A 13,621-nucleotide genomic window follows, 5' to 3' on the forward strand; every position below is an offset into this window, starting at 1 on the left:
TTTTTTTTAGGTGAATGAGAAACAACTCTTCTCATCTGACTTGAGATCATGGTTCATTAGGTGCTGCAGTGGTTACTCATCAAAATAAGTTTCACCATATTGTATTTGACGTGTTCTAAATTGGTTATTAAAACCTTGATGTTACTATCATTTTGAACTAAATAGAGAGGGTGTGATTTTACCAAATTGTTATGAATTAGAGGACAAGTTAGGCTTTATAAATAGGAAAACATAGGAACAGAGGAAAAAATTATCTCTTGTTAAATCTTCATATAGATAATTAGGATTTATAATTGAGAAGATTAGTGATCCAGAAGAAAGACTTTTTTAATAAGTACAGCAGTAATTTTATATAGAAAAAAACCCCATCAACTTCAATATGAATGCCTGACAGCCTCTTCTAATATAAGGAATATCTTTGCAACAAAACCTCTAATTGTGTAAATACATCAATCAGAGATACAGGGTTATGAGTTAGATAAAATAAAAATTCTTGCTTGAAATTCAAAGTCTCATTGTCTTTTTGAGAGTCTCAATAACTTAGCAATTACATAGAATTCTTAATTCTAATTTTTAGTTAGGACTGAGGATATCAAGTAATGATAAAATCTGTTTGATTAAATGCAGCAGATTAGACAACTTTGTATAAAGCCCAAATTTTGTAAGGCTGTATAAAAATCAAAGTCACAGATGGTGAGCAAAGCAGACTTTCAAGCTAAGACTCCATGTAGGAGACCTAACTCAGTCTCAAAATACACTACCAGAATAACCTTTTCCTTGTGCAAACATGATACTCCATACAAGACCTTGATGCCTGCAATATGTAACTTGCTTTCTGTATAAAAAAGAAAGAAAAAATGTACAATAGCATTTTTAAGTGAGCAAAAGAGAACAATTTATAATAGCTGAATGATTTTCTGAACTAAAAATCCTATTATACAGTCAACAGAGAACAATGTGATTGGAAAAATATCTGTAAATGTATATATCTGATTGGATGTACTTGAGTCAATAGAATCAAAACAACTGCAGACAACACCTTAGTAGATCTCTTCATTGGAGCAGGAGGGCTGTTAAAACAATAGCTTAAAAAGACTCACAAAAATGATATCAGACTGGTGCCACCAGTTACAGGTTTCCAAAAGCAAGGCCTCGATGCTGCTGGTCTCCTGATGGGAGCATTTGGCTTGCTTACACGGCAGGAGCAGAGCTGAAGTGTGATTCACAGTACTTCAGGCTCCATGAATAAATCACTGCTGGCAGCTCGGGAGCCTTCCCACCTCCTGCTCCCTCTCAGTGCACCACCGCTACTATCTGTTAATCTGCAGCCGTGTCTACAGCCATTTCTCTTCCGTCATGTATCAGTACTGCAGTCAGGCATGCCTGATCGTGGGCTTGCCAGCGATAATCCACACTTTCTGTTCTCCAGCTGTTAACAGCCACGCTGTGAGAGAAACAGTTCAATAAGCCTATGATGGAAGAACTCCCTTTCAAAGTACTTAAGAGCTTTAATGCTATGTAGTCTATTTCTCAACAGTAATTTATGCCTTGTGACAATCTTGAAGATGGAGTTTGCAGTACTGTCATATAACAAAAAAAAAAGACACAATCGCTGAGTCTGGAGGAAACACTATTAAAGAAATTCTTACAAAACCTACAGTGAAGAATAAAACTGTGATAATTTTACAACAAAAATATTGCCATATAAAAGTTATTTGTCCTGGACCACAAAGAGCATTCTTGCACTTGAGCAAGTGTGTGCACATACACATATGCACACACCAGTTTGTGATCTTGACTCAGTCTTTAAAATGTATGTCCCATTGCTATATGTCCCTTAGGATGACAGAGGTTTTGAAAAAAGATTCATGTTCTGCCTCAATTCTCCAGTGTGACTATCGCAGCTTAGATATTAACAGCACTAATAACAGAAAGCTAAAGAAACTGAAGGAACCTTTTATGATGTCCTAATGGTAAAGTCACAGAAAATTAAGTCTCAAGGTCTGGTTTAAAACCGAGTTTTTTATATGCCTTTTCTAGCTATGAGAATACAAATAATTCTTTTTCTTCTGTGACTGCTGATAAGAAAGCAGTAAATTACGCATGGATATGTCACTTCAGTGTTTTATTACCAAGAAGATACAGTTTTCTTGGTATGATTATTTTTTGTTGTTGTCAGTGAACACGCTAAGATGGTGAGGAAGGAGTGCCATACACGAGCTAACGCTTAGAGAAGACTGGGGGCTATGTTCCCCAGGAGACAAAGGCTGAAAAGGGAAGAACTTTTCATAGATGTGAAAGCATTAATTAAAACTAGGAGGAAGAAACATTGTCAATTAAACAATGATTATAAATTTTGATAAATGTCAAAATTATATTTTTGTCTTCTTAGGCTGGAGAATTATTGTTCTTGATGCTTACATTTTGGGAATAAGAAAGAAAGAAAGCAGAGAACATTCATTTAGAAAATAGAGCTACCAAAAGGTCAGAATTATTAATGCTAAAATATTTTGAAAAGTTTTAAAATCATAAGTCAACTGTTAACAACAACTATTAGAGTTCCAGTAGAAATACTGGATTATTCCGTATCTGTCTACAGCAATTTTCTCTAGTACCATCTGATTTCTTCAGGTATTCAGACTATCTTTCTCTGTAGGATCTGATTCTGGCTGCCTTTTGAAACTGGATGATGCAATAGGTGTCCAAGGTTGGATCGAACAATTCCATATCACCATGTTCTAATATTCTACTCCACTAAGGTAAATTCTTGTAATTAGCTTGTAACACATTAAATTAAGCTGGCTTTATTTCTGTACATTATTTACAATGATTTTAAGTAAGATTTACTTGCAAATTCATCATAGTGATCATTACAATAGCAATACTTAAGACTTTTCATGTTCTAAGTTTCTGAGGGACTTCAGATTTAGTTACTCTCTAATAGCAGAGGTAAACTGAGGTGGCCTGGTCACAGGAGAAGTCTGATTCATGAGTCAGGATTCAAATGCAAGAGTGGCTTTGAAACTCTCTTTACCTCAATGAATCTGCAATGACCTATGTTTTTGTCTTTCATGGTTGGTAGAAAATGGATAACTAGGTACTCATCTTGCAGGTACAGAGGTTGTATTATTTTTGCTCATCAGAGAACTTTCAAGTATTTCTGGTGAAAATAATAGACACACRAAAGAAATTTTAGTTGTAGACTTACTGTCTGCGGGCCTGAGACAGTCCAATATATAACTAGGAAGAAATACTACATAACAAAATAATTATTTTGCCTGSATACTGTTTGCTTTATTTTCTGAAGAAACTCTAGTTTTTATAAGATAAATGATTATTTTCTGTTATGAAATTATTTATCTTAAACATAGAAGGATTTCTTTTCTATAAAATAAAAAAAGCTTAAATCACAAGCACCTCTTCTGTCTTTCCCATAACTTAAAAATATCCAAACCAATTTAAAGGAAGTAAAGGAAAATAAATTTGTTCCTACTGCAGACAGAGACCTTGGATGCTAAGTTTCATCCCATAATCAATTTTTATGACTGAGTTATAAAACAGTGAAAATAAAGGTTTACAGTAGAAGCATTGACAAACTGTTAACTCCACTGAAGTGACAAAATAATACTCTAATAAAAGCTGGCAGAATATCAAAATCATCAAAAGAATGAACTTACATAACACAATGGACAAAATGTAAAGATTAAATTTATTGTTATTCAAACTTGATTGCTTTTCATGTTATATCTGCAAATTTTTAGTTCATAAATATTATACATATCTTTTACTTTGTTATGTATATCRTCTATTTTGTTATGTAAGCCAAGAACGGAAATTGTCATCTACACTATCAGAAAGAAAAGTTTTRCAACACAAAATAAGAGTAAATATTTTTGTTGCTGAGTGCATGAGAAAGGGAAGATGAGGGGAGAGCATAATTCTAGTTGCTAAAATAAATCTATGTTGTTCGGTGCCATCACAGGCTAACTAGCATAAAAGTTGTTTGTGTTTGCATTATATTCATAGAAATATTAAGGACTTAGCAAGCTCTCTCAAAAGCTCATTTTAGCTATCCTTTTCTTAATAACATGCATTAATGTTGAAAAGCCATCAAGTGTTCAGAACTAATGAGCTCTCAAGCTTCCAAAATAATCTAACCGATACTCAGCTGAGCTTTAAAGATGACTAAGGCCACTCTTTTTTTTTTTTTTTTTTTTTTGGTAACATAGAGCTAGGGATAAAACTTGGCCAAATCAAAAGGAAAATGAAAGAGAAGCTTTGTGAATGCATTTATATTCCCTCTGCTCTCCATCCACTAGATTGCTGTGTTGCTTCCAAGTCTACTGAGCCAGGTACTCTCAGACTTCCCTCCCTCCCTGTTCTGYGCCATTCCAATATATTTCCTGGCCTCAGGTTGTCCAGTTACGATTCCTTCCCAGAAATAGGACGTCACAGTCCAGCTACTCTGGATTTCATAATTAAGACTGTCTGTTCTATTTTCCTGTCACCTTAAATATACCTTTTCCCCAAACCTTATCATTCAGTTCTTCAGGGATTTGAGCTTCAAGTAAGATGCACCCTTACACAATGAGCATGTTAGTCTGACACAAGCATGTTCTTTCTATAATATTCTCAATAAATGTAGCTAGATGAAATCGTAAACAGAGCTGTATGTGTTTGCATGCTTCAGGTTGACTCACCGTTCTGGAGAGCAACTTAAGATGTTCAGAAACTGTCCTCCCTTTCCCCTTCACTTTTTGCAACTTTAGGCAATAAAATTCCACCCTGTATGTTGGTTGTTTTTTCTCAAAATGCATTTCCATCATAGCTATGAATTTACRGAAGTGCTATTTCAGAAGTCTTCAGAGAGAGTTCCATTGTAACCTACCAAAGCTTAGTATGCAGCGGTTACTGCCATTGTCACAATGTCTTTTTCTGTTCAAAAGTGCTTTTTGAATATTTTAAGATCCCTAAAACTCATCAAAAGCTCAGTTTGGCAGATAATAAACAAAGTGAGCAGAGAGTTACTGCAGAAATGGATTGATTAGAAGTCTTAAGTCCCTTCCTTTGGTACCTCAAATAATGTATGTTCATGCATTTCTTGATATAGACAAAGAGCTGAGGTAACCCCAATTTCAGCTGACTCCTAGCATGTATTGTAGTTCAAAAGAGAGCCATTAGCACTCTCTCCTATTTTCCAAAGAAAAGAAGTCATTTGTTTTTCTTACTGTTATTTCAGGTTTTCAGAGTACTATAGTTCTCTCCCCAAACTATGATAAAATAACATAAATGGTACTCAAATGTGCCTTAGAAAATTCTAGGAGATTTTAATGATGTTTGCTATTAAATCTAGTACCCACCATTGTTAAATCTCTGTATATGGCTCCTCAGGATATTTTTAAAATGCTACATATGGGTTTAGCTACTTGATCTCTGTTTAAGTCAGTGGGAGTAAAACACTTAAACACTCACATACTTACTTGAAAATGTAACTGTTTTTGCTAGAATAGAGTGGTAGCTTGATTGTTTCAATGCCTTAAAAGGCAGAATTATATGAACAGAAAATTACTGAAAGTATGATTTCAGTTTCGATTAATTTAATATTTGCAAAGACTACCTAGAAACAGAACTATCTCTCTGTTATATATTTTTGAACAAGTACAAATCAAAATAAATACATGCTACGAAGAGAAAAGTAATATACAAAGTCAGAAAAACATTTAGGTAGTTGAGTTTAACTTTTAGCTAGTCTGCTTAAGTTCAAATTGAATGTTAGCTAATAAATTGTTCAAAACAGTTAAAGATAGTGTACCCTCTAATGTGGACCCTGTGAGGGTATAACCCAGTCTCTTGGGTATATGTAGCATGACTGTGAACTACAAAGCAATTTGGAACCTAAGTGCTAGGAGAAATGAAGTTAACAATTTAAATAAGCTTCTTCCCTTTCCACTGAAGTGGAAAGGAAGTACTTATACAGTTCCAGATAGCTGTGCACTGGCTTAAGGCCTAACCCATAGTGAAATCCCACTGGGATATAAAAGCAGACTGATGTTTTGGGCAATGCAGTCAGAGATGAAGACATTCACCAGATTCAGGCCCAAATTGATCCATACATTCATACACAATGTTTTCTCTGGGCACTATTGCAGCTTAGATTTATTGATTGCTCGTATTCTGGATTTTAGATAGATCTTAAATAGTGTTAAAGGAGTTACCCAAGATTTCTTCTCTACCATCAGAAGTCACATGCATACTTCCTGATCAGATTTTTTTCAAGCAGGAGGGATTCAGCTCATTTTCCCTATAAAGAACACTAATACAGCTTTTTAAGTGTGGCTGCCTGACTGTATTCTGGACTGTGTTAGAAATCCATATTTTGTTCCACAGTTTTCAAAGGAATAAAATGCTAGTCTGTCTAACTTTATAAAAATGCAAACACTATTSTGAAGGTGGATTTTCCACCATATACTCTCAAAGATATGTCTTACTAATTCCCAAAGCATGATTTCCTGGCATAAACACAGAGGTTTGTTTAAGAATCAGTTTTAGACTATTCTTATTGAGCAATATGTATAAGGAGCACAGATGTTATGACTTCAGATTTGGAACATGAGCACGTAATAAGTTCGTCTAGACCTGTATCAGCAATGTCAGACATACAGATGATAGCCAAATGGGACTTATAGTGGACCTTCATTTAAGCTGCCAAGAAATTTCCAGGTCCTCTTACCAATCCTGCCAGGCTGTCTTTGCCTGCTGAAGTGAGTCAGCAAAAGTCAATGCTGTTGACTGACAACAAGCAAAATCACACTCTCAGGAATGATATTTTTTTAGGACAACTGACCCATAAAGAACAGAACAACAGATATAAATTCTAATCAGCAGACAGATATGAGTTTAAAAAGGGGGGAGAGGGGGACATTCCCAAATAGAAAGTAGCTGAGATTGGTTAATTAGCTTGCCAAATCTACACTGGGATGATCTTGCATCATTCTTGATTGTTAATATCTTCTTTTTAATCAAGTGTCAAATCAGAATAAGGCAAGCTGCAGATATATCTACTGGGAATGATATTGAGCATGTTTATCTTCCTATTCCTTAAAAGCCTTTCAGTATCTGCTTTAATCATTGTTCATGTAGGCTAAGCTAAGCCACCACTCCTTTGCCATGTATTGTCTTTGGCCTCCTCTCCTTTAGAAACTCATTCTGTATCAGAGAATCTATCCCAGCTAAATGAAGCTTGGAAGGACAGTCCTTACAGGTGACAATTTCCTGGGGTAGCACCACATATTTGATATTGATTTGATGCTAGTGTGAGTGAGCAGTCACTGACTTTGACTGTAGAGGTGACAAGGCACCTGGGGCTACCAAAGCAGACCCAGCACACCTTCTTGGGACCACCTGTATGCTGAGGTCAGCCTTGTCATCTTCCGTGTGTGCATTACTGTCTGTTCCTTCTGGTCTTTACTGCCTGAGGTACACGTCTTGGCTATGGGAAGACTATATTTTTGCTTTTTTCATTAGTGTTCCTGGTGATTCTCTGAATTCCTTGAGCCAGATGAACCAAAAAAACCCAATTTCAGCCACTTTATTCTACAACAAATAGCACGGCTCCTATTCCAGTGGCACTGTTCAAGGGAAGCTGCCACTTATCAGTCAGGCTAGGAACAATCTGCGCGTTCAGTCTGTTTTCCAGCTGCTTCTTAAAGAAGATGAATCTAGTGTACACAAATAAATTATCTGTCTTAGAATGATACTAGACACCTAATATTTGACTATTATCATCAGCTACAGGATGCATTAACTCAACATGTACTGCAATTAAGCTATGTGAAATTTGTATCAGATTTTAAGTGTAACTGTAGAGGAATCTGAATTTTGGTTGTTTCACAGTCACAACCAAATATTCAGTGCCACAAGGCAGTGCCTTGACCAGGAATTTGTTTCTCTTGTTTTTTTCCCCTTGCTCCCTTGCTCCTAGTCATTGTAGGCTCCTATGCCCTACAACTGCTATATAGAACTAGTTTCTTCCATCCAGTCAGAGACTTTATAATGTTTKCCAGGGACAATTGATCTTCATTTTGCATTTTTGCCTATTTATTAATGTGAGACTATCTCAGCTTTATTTTACTTACAATGCATCCTTTATTACAAGGTCAGCTTTTTCTCACTTTCTTCCCTGGGAACTGCCTGGCCAGGGTGTTTTGGTACTACAATGCTTTATACAAAATGATGTCTTCTACTGATTATAGGAAATGCATTGCAGCTAGTGATGTACCACAGAAGACATTTAAGAATCTCTACCTATGCTGCACCCCACTAGTCTACCCCACATATCTCCATATCTCATTTATTGAATTCCAGTCTGAATCATCTTATTTCCAATCCTTTATTTTGACTCTTCCCATATATAGAAGCTGTATCCTCTATCTATCCTGTCTGCAGACAGTTTCTTGTAAAACAAGAAGAAAACCCCACAACAATCCAAATAAAAATGCTCCTGAATTCTGTTGAAGTAGGAAGCTGTGTACATTTCTGCTAAATATCTTATCCTGTTAAACAGAAATTTACTGGAATCTTCTTAGGCAGGTAACTTATTGTTTATCTTTTACAAGAAGAAGTCAATTTATCTTCATAAAACAAATGGAAATAATAAGAACTAATAGGATTTCTGCCTGCTTTTCTATCTGGCCTCTCAGTGCCTCTCTTCCATCCAATTTCCCTACAAAATAGATTTATTTTGTTCATTTGAAGCTCTTAGTGTCTGAGAATCTGCCATCTCAAGTGTTTGGAAAATTCCTGGAAAAGTTGAGCACTTCTACAGTATCGTTAATAATTAATGATGCATCTGTATGCTTTGGAACTATGTGCATGATACACAGGCAAACACAAACACAAAAGGACACAGTACTTTATCAAGGAATTTCACTCAGCAGGTCTCAGCTGTACAGTTTTGTTATGAGGAGATAAAATACTACTGAAAAAAAAGGTCATTAAATATCCACTTATATGCTAGAAATATGTTTCTATCTCCATTATCCATCTCCTTCCTTCTATTGTATTAAATATATCTCTCATTGCTTTTTGCATCTGACCCACTGAAGCAATTTATAGTGTGATAATGAGCAATGTTAGTGATGGTGCTTTAAAGAGATTGCTGTGGTAGTGCTTTGAAACTGAAACAGATGATCCCAACCATACAAAAATCTATAAGGTCATCAGCCATCTATATAAACACAGCATGTGATTCAATTGCTGATTGATTAATTCTGTTTGCATAATATTGATATATATGTGATGCTGTTAATATTAGCTAGCTGTATTCTTAGATAATATGCAATAATTAGTAATCTGCTCACCACCATACCTTCTAATAGTTTCATGAGTGGCTATTACATATTTATATACTTTGATTAACGGTTTATTAACTGAGGTTACTCTTTGTGGTCCTGTTATTCCTGGAGATTTCATCTGAAGTTGAGTTTAGATCCTAACTTTCTATATAAAGCTAAAACCCTGGGAGTTCATTTTCTTAACATAGATAAGGAATAGGGTAAGATACAGAAAACCTTCACACACATTGCTTTACTGTTACTTTTCTGACTCTATCAAAAATGTTTCTTTATAAATATAAGTTTCGTTTTCATATTCAGCCAGAGCTGCTCTCAGTTTGGTCTGTGCTTGCTGTCTCTCATTCTCCTGCTATACCCTGCTATGATGCACCTTGCTGTATTCTTGATGACCTCTTCTTGATGTCCTCCTTGTACCTATTGGAAGGCTGCTGTTCAGTCACGCTTAAGTCCTCTCTTCTCCAGCCAGCTCCCTCAGCTTCTCTTTAGGGTCAAGTGCTCCAGCCCTTGAGGATCCTGGAGGTCTCCATTGAATTACTGCAGTTTATTGATGTCTTTCTACTCCTGAGAGGAAGATCTGAGTAGATGTAGATACTTCCCTCAGTCCAGAGTCTGCGCACTTGCTAATGTAGCCCAGGGAGCTGCTGGACTTCTTTACTGCCATGACACTGCTGGCTTACTTTCAGCTTGTTGTACACCAGGACCCCCAGGACCTTTTCTGCAGAGCTGCTCACCAGCCCACAGCCTGTATCGTTGCAAGAGGTTCTTCCTTCTCAGGTGCAGGACTTTGCATTGAATTTCAGAAGGCCCATTCCTCCAGCAGGTCTAGGTCCCTCTGAATAGCATCCCTGCCCTTCAGCATATCAACTGRTCCTCCCAGTTTTGTGTCATCTGCAAAGTTAGTGAGACTGCACTCTGCTGTCTTCTCCAGAGGACAGGTGCTGAGATGGACCCCTCTGACACTCTAGTTATTAGCACACCTATTAACGACCACCCTCTGAACCTGATCATTCAAGCAGTTTTCTACTTGCCTAGTTGTCCATGCATCCGGACTGTAACCTGGATACAAGAAGATTTTGAGAGACATTGTCAAAATCCCTGCTAAGGTTGAGATAAATGAAATTCATTGCTCTCACCTTATCAAATATTATTGTTTTATTGTAGAAAGGACACAAGGGAAAAACAAATCCTTCAGATTACTCAGTGATAAGGACAATAGTGGATATATAGAAGCTGTTTCTTTTTTTTTTAACTTTTAAGGTGCGCTTTTGTCTGGCAAAAGACCAGAGTTGTTTCAATATACAATACTAGCTGTTTTCTAAAGTCCTAACTCTGTGACATGTTTTCTGTGGGCAAAGTACTGTAAGTATGTAAATCGCTTTGAAATCAGTGGCATCAAACACATCTGGACGTGCTGCGTGGAACAAGCTCTGAGAACTGGGGCCTGTGTCTGCCCTAATTGCTTGCTCTGTGGGTAACTAATGTAATTTTTTTTTTTTATTCCATCATTGTTTTATGTTTAGATTTGGTACACTCATCCTCTTGATGACAAAGAACATACAATAATGCTTAATATTACTAGTATGGTAGGAAGAGTTGCATACTTTTAAAATAAAATAAAATCAACCAGCCGCAACTTGTTCTGAAAGTAGTGACACCGAATTTCTTATATTCTGCTTAGTGCAGAAAGTAACATTTTAAACTGGTAAATTCTGGAATCATTATCTAAACAAGTAAGCAGTTAGTCCCTACTCTTTGTAGACACACAGTTTAATAGGGTCAGGGAGACTGTTAGTTCTTTCTTACCCATCACCCATCAACCATTTTTATTATCCATAGAAATATATTTCTTTAAATTTCAATCTGAGAGAGCAGAGAACATTTTAAACTGTTTCTACCCTCTGAGGATTTTTTTTTTTTTTTTTTTTTTTTTTGCTACATTATAGAAAAAGGAAAATTAATAATATCTTATCTTTGTGAGAATACTTCACTGCCCTCGTCTCTTCCTCTGCAATGAATTTAGATTTCTCCTTCCCTTTCAAGTTCAGCCTGGTCTCACACTAAATTATTGTTCTCATTGCTTTTCCTCCTGGTTCCCTTTCTTCATCTCACGATTGCCAGCTGAAACTTTCCTTTCATATGCTTTTTTGATACTTGCCTTTTTTGCCATGTTTTCCCTCACATTTTTTTTCAGTGCTCAAAGCAGCCTCTTCTCCCTTTTTTAATGAAAAGTTTTTATTTTCACATAATACACCCAGACTCATCTACTTATATCATAAGACTTAGGCCCAGATACTACAGCGTAACTACACTTGCTATGAAACTTCTTTATTGGTAGCAATCAAATCAAAAAAAAAAGCCATAACCTTTAAGATATTTTTCTCAATTTGTGTTAATACACTCAAGCTGTTAATCAAATCTAAGAAAAATATACTAAAGAACCTGGAAAAATGAAAAAAAATAAAAACAAACTTTCCTGTTTCTATTTATGAAAATAGTCATATTTAAAAGATGAAGAGTAAACTAGATGCTGGAGGCTTCAGTACTATCATATTTGAACAAACATTTATAGAATCCTCAAATTTGGAAAAATTAACCTTTCATATGAAGATTTTCCTAAATCTATTTTTTCTGAAGTTTGGCTTGCAAGCAGAAGTAATTTAGCAATGCTGAAAAATTATGAACTGAACTAATAATTTTATGCATATATTTCTAGCCAATAAAAAGAGATGAAAAGCTTGAAAAATCTTCAGATAAATTTTGGTTTCAAAATTCAGCACATAAAGCTACACACCACCACCTGAGCTAGGATGGCCAAGATTCATACACTGTTATACAACCCATCCATAAGAGGGGACAAAAACCTCATGCTGCGTGTGTTATGTCTCTAAATAAACTGACCTTGAATGTAACACTGCAAGCTATTTTCACTACTATTTTTAAAATGTTGTAGTGAAATCCTAGCCACTTTAAAGAAAAAAGAGATATCACTAATGGAAAAATTTTTCTTCAGTGTGTTAGTTTTCTGCCTATCAGAATCTGGAAAGAAAAAGGTGCACTTTCAGACACCCTATCTCTTTTTTACAAGTTCTATTAGAACCTGGAACATCTGCCCTTGCACCTTTATTCATGTATCTTAATTTTAAGTAATCAAAGATGCATGCACTCAAACTTGTATCTATTATTCATTTCGTTAGTGCAAGTGTGCATGCAAATGGAGGTCAGGCTTCAGGCTTTCCAAAAATGTAACCTAGATTTTCTTTTATAGRCTTATGTTTGAAATAACGGGCTTTGAACCTACTCAGTTCTGCAGCTGCCTCTTGACAGTACTTACAAGTTACGTGATCCTTTTCCTCCCTTTTCTTCCCAGCTAACTGCAAGATGATTGCTTGTGTAGAATAACGACAAAGGCATGCTTATGCCACAGGGTCAGAAATTCCCAGGTTCAATTCATACCACATAGTGCCTTGGCTGAGAGTACATCCTACCGTAATAATGGAGCCACTGATCCGACAGCTTGTCTCTTGGGCCCTTGCAAGGCCACCTTGGCTCCAAGTGCACGTATAAAGATGTCTTGTGCTTTCACTTTGAATATTCCCCGGAGAATTTCTGAGTAGGATTTTTCTTGCCACGAACTGATTTTGAAACATGCAAGGGACAAACAAAAAAATCATTACTGTAGAAATATGTGAAGTATGTATTCTACTCAAAGCTGTTGTTTTTCCTGTGCTCACCAGGCAGTACATACTTTGCAACAAGGAAGATAAACAAATAAAATAACTAAAAATCCAAACCAAAACAAGGATACAAGCAATCAGGTTGAATGAAAGAGGAGCTCATCTGGAGACTACTCACCTCCTGAATTTGATGACAAAACATTTCAAGCTGGGATAATAATGAGAGACACTAGAATAGCTACTGGAAAATCACGTGTAGTCAGATAAGAATTTCAAACTCTGCATAAGCAACTTCATTTGCTATACTTGATTTGTTATAGCTTCCTTGAAAAGTTTCTTTCCCTTGGTATTTGGAATAATATTTCAGAAGAAAAATCTTTTAAAATATTTAAAAGAAGTATTTCCACTAAAACATTCTAATAGATTTATTCAACATTCTTTCCAATGTCCTGGATACTACAGGTTACAGAGGCCTTTTTCATTTGCTTGTTCCAATAGCTTTAGGCTCTGAAATCTAAAGATACTAGTCTCAGCAAGCTATTCCACATTTTTGTGGGATGTTTAATGCTGTTGTCTAACCCTCTTGCATCTGCC

The 13,621-nt window shown here is 36.0% G+C and overlaps 1 long non-coding RNA gene across 1 annotated transcript in view; it reads left to right on the forward strand.

The window, feature by feature from the left end:
- The window catches only part of LOC146598674 (uncharacterized), a 30,726-nt gene extending 17,436 nt beyond the window's left edge, over positions 1-13,290 (forward strand). The window contains exons 2-3 of the long non-coding RNA XR_014895225.1: positions 2,657-2,759; positions 13,088-13,290. This is a non-coding gene — a long non-coding RNA (uncharacterized LOC146598674). The remainder of the gene's footprint in view (positions 1-2,656; positions 2,760-13,087) is intronic.
- The last annotated feature ends 331 nt before the right edge of the window (positions 13,291-13,621 follow it).

This window comes from Rhea americana, unplaced genomic scaffold (genome assembly GCF_003343005.1).
Source record: "Rhea americana isolate MKP2758 unplaced genomic scaffold, rheAme1 scaffold_156, whole genome shotgun sequence".
Classification (NCBI taxonomy): domain Eukaryota; kingdom Metazoa; phylum Chordata; class Aves; order Rheiformes; family Rheidae; genus Rhea; species Rhea americana.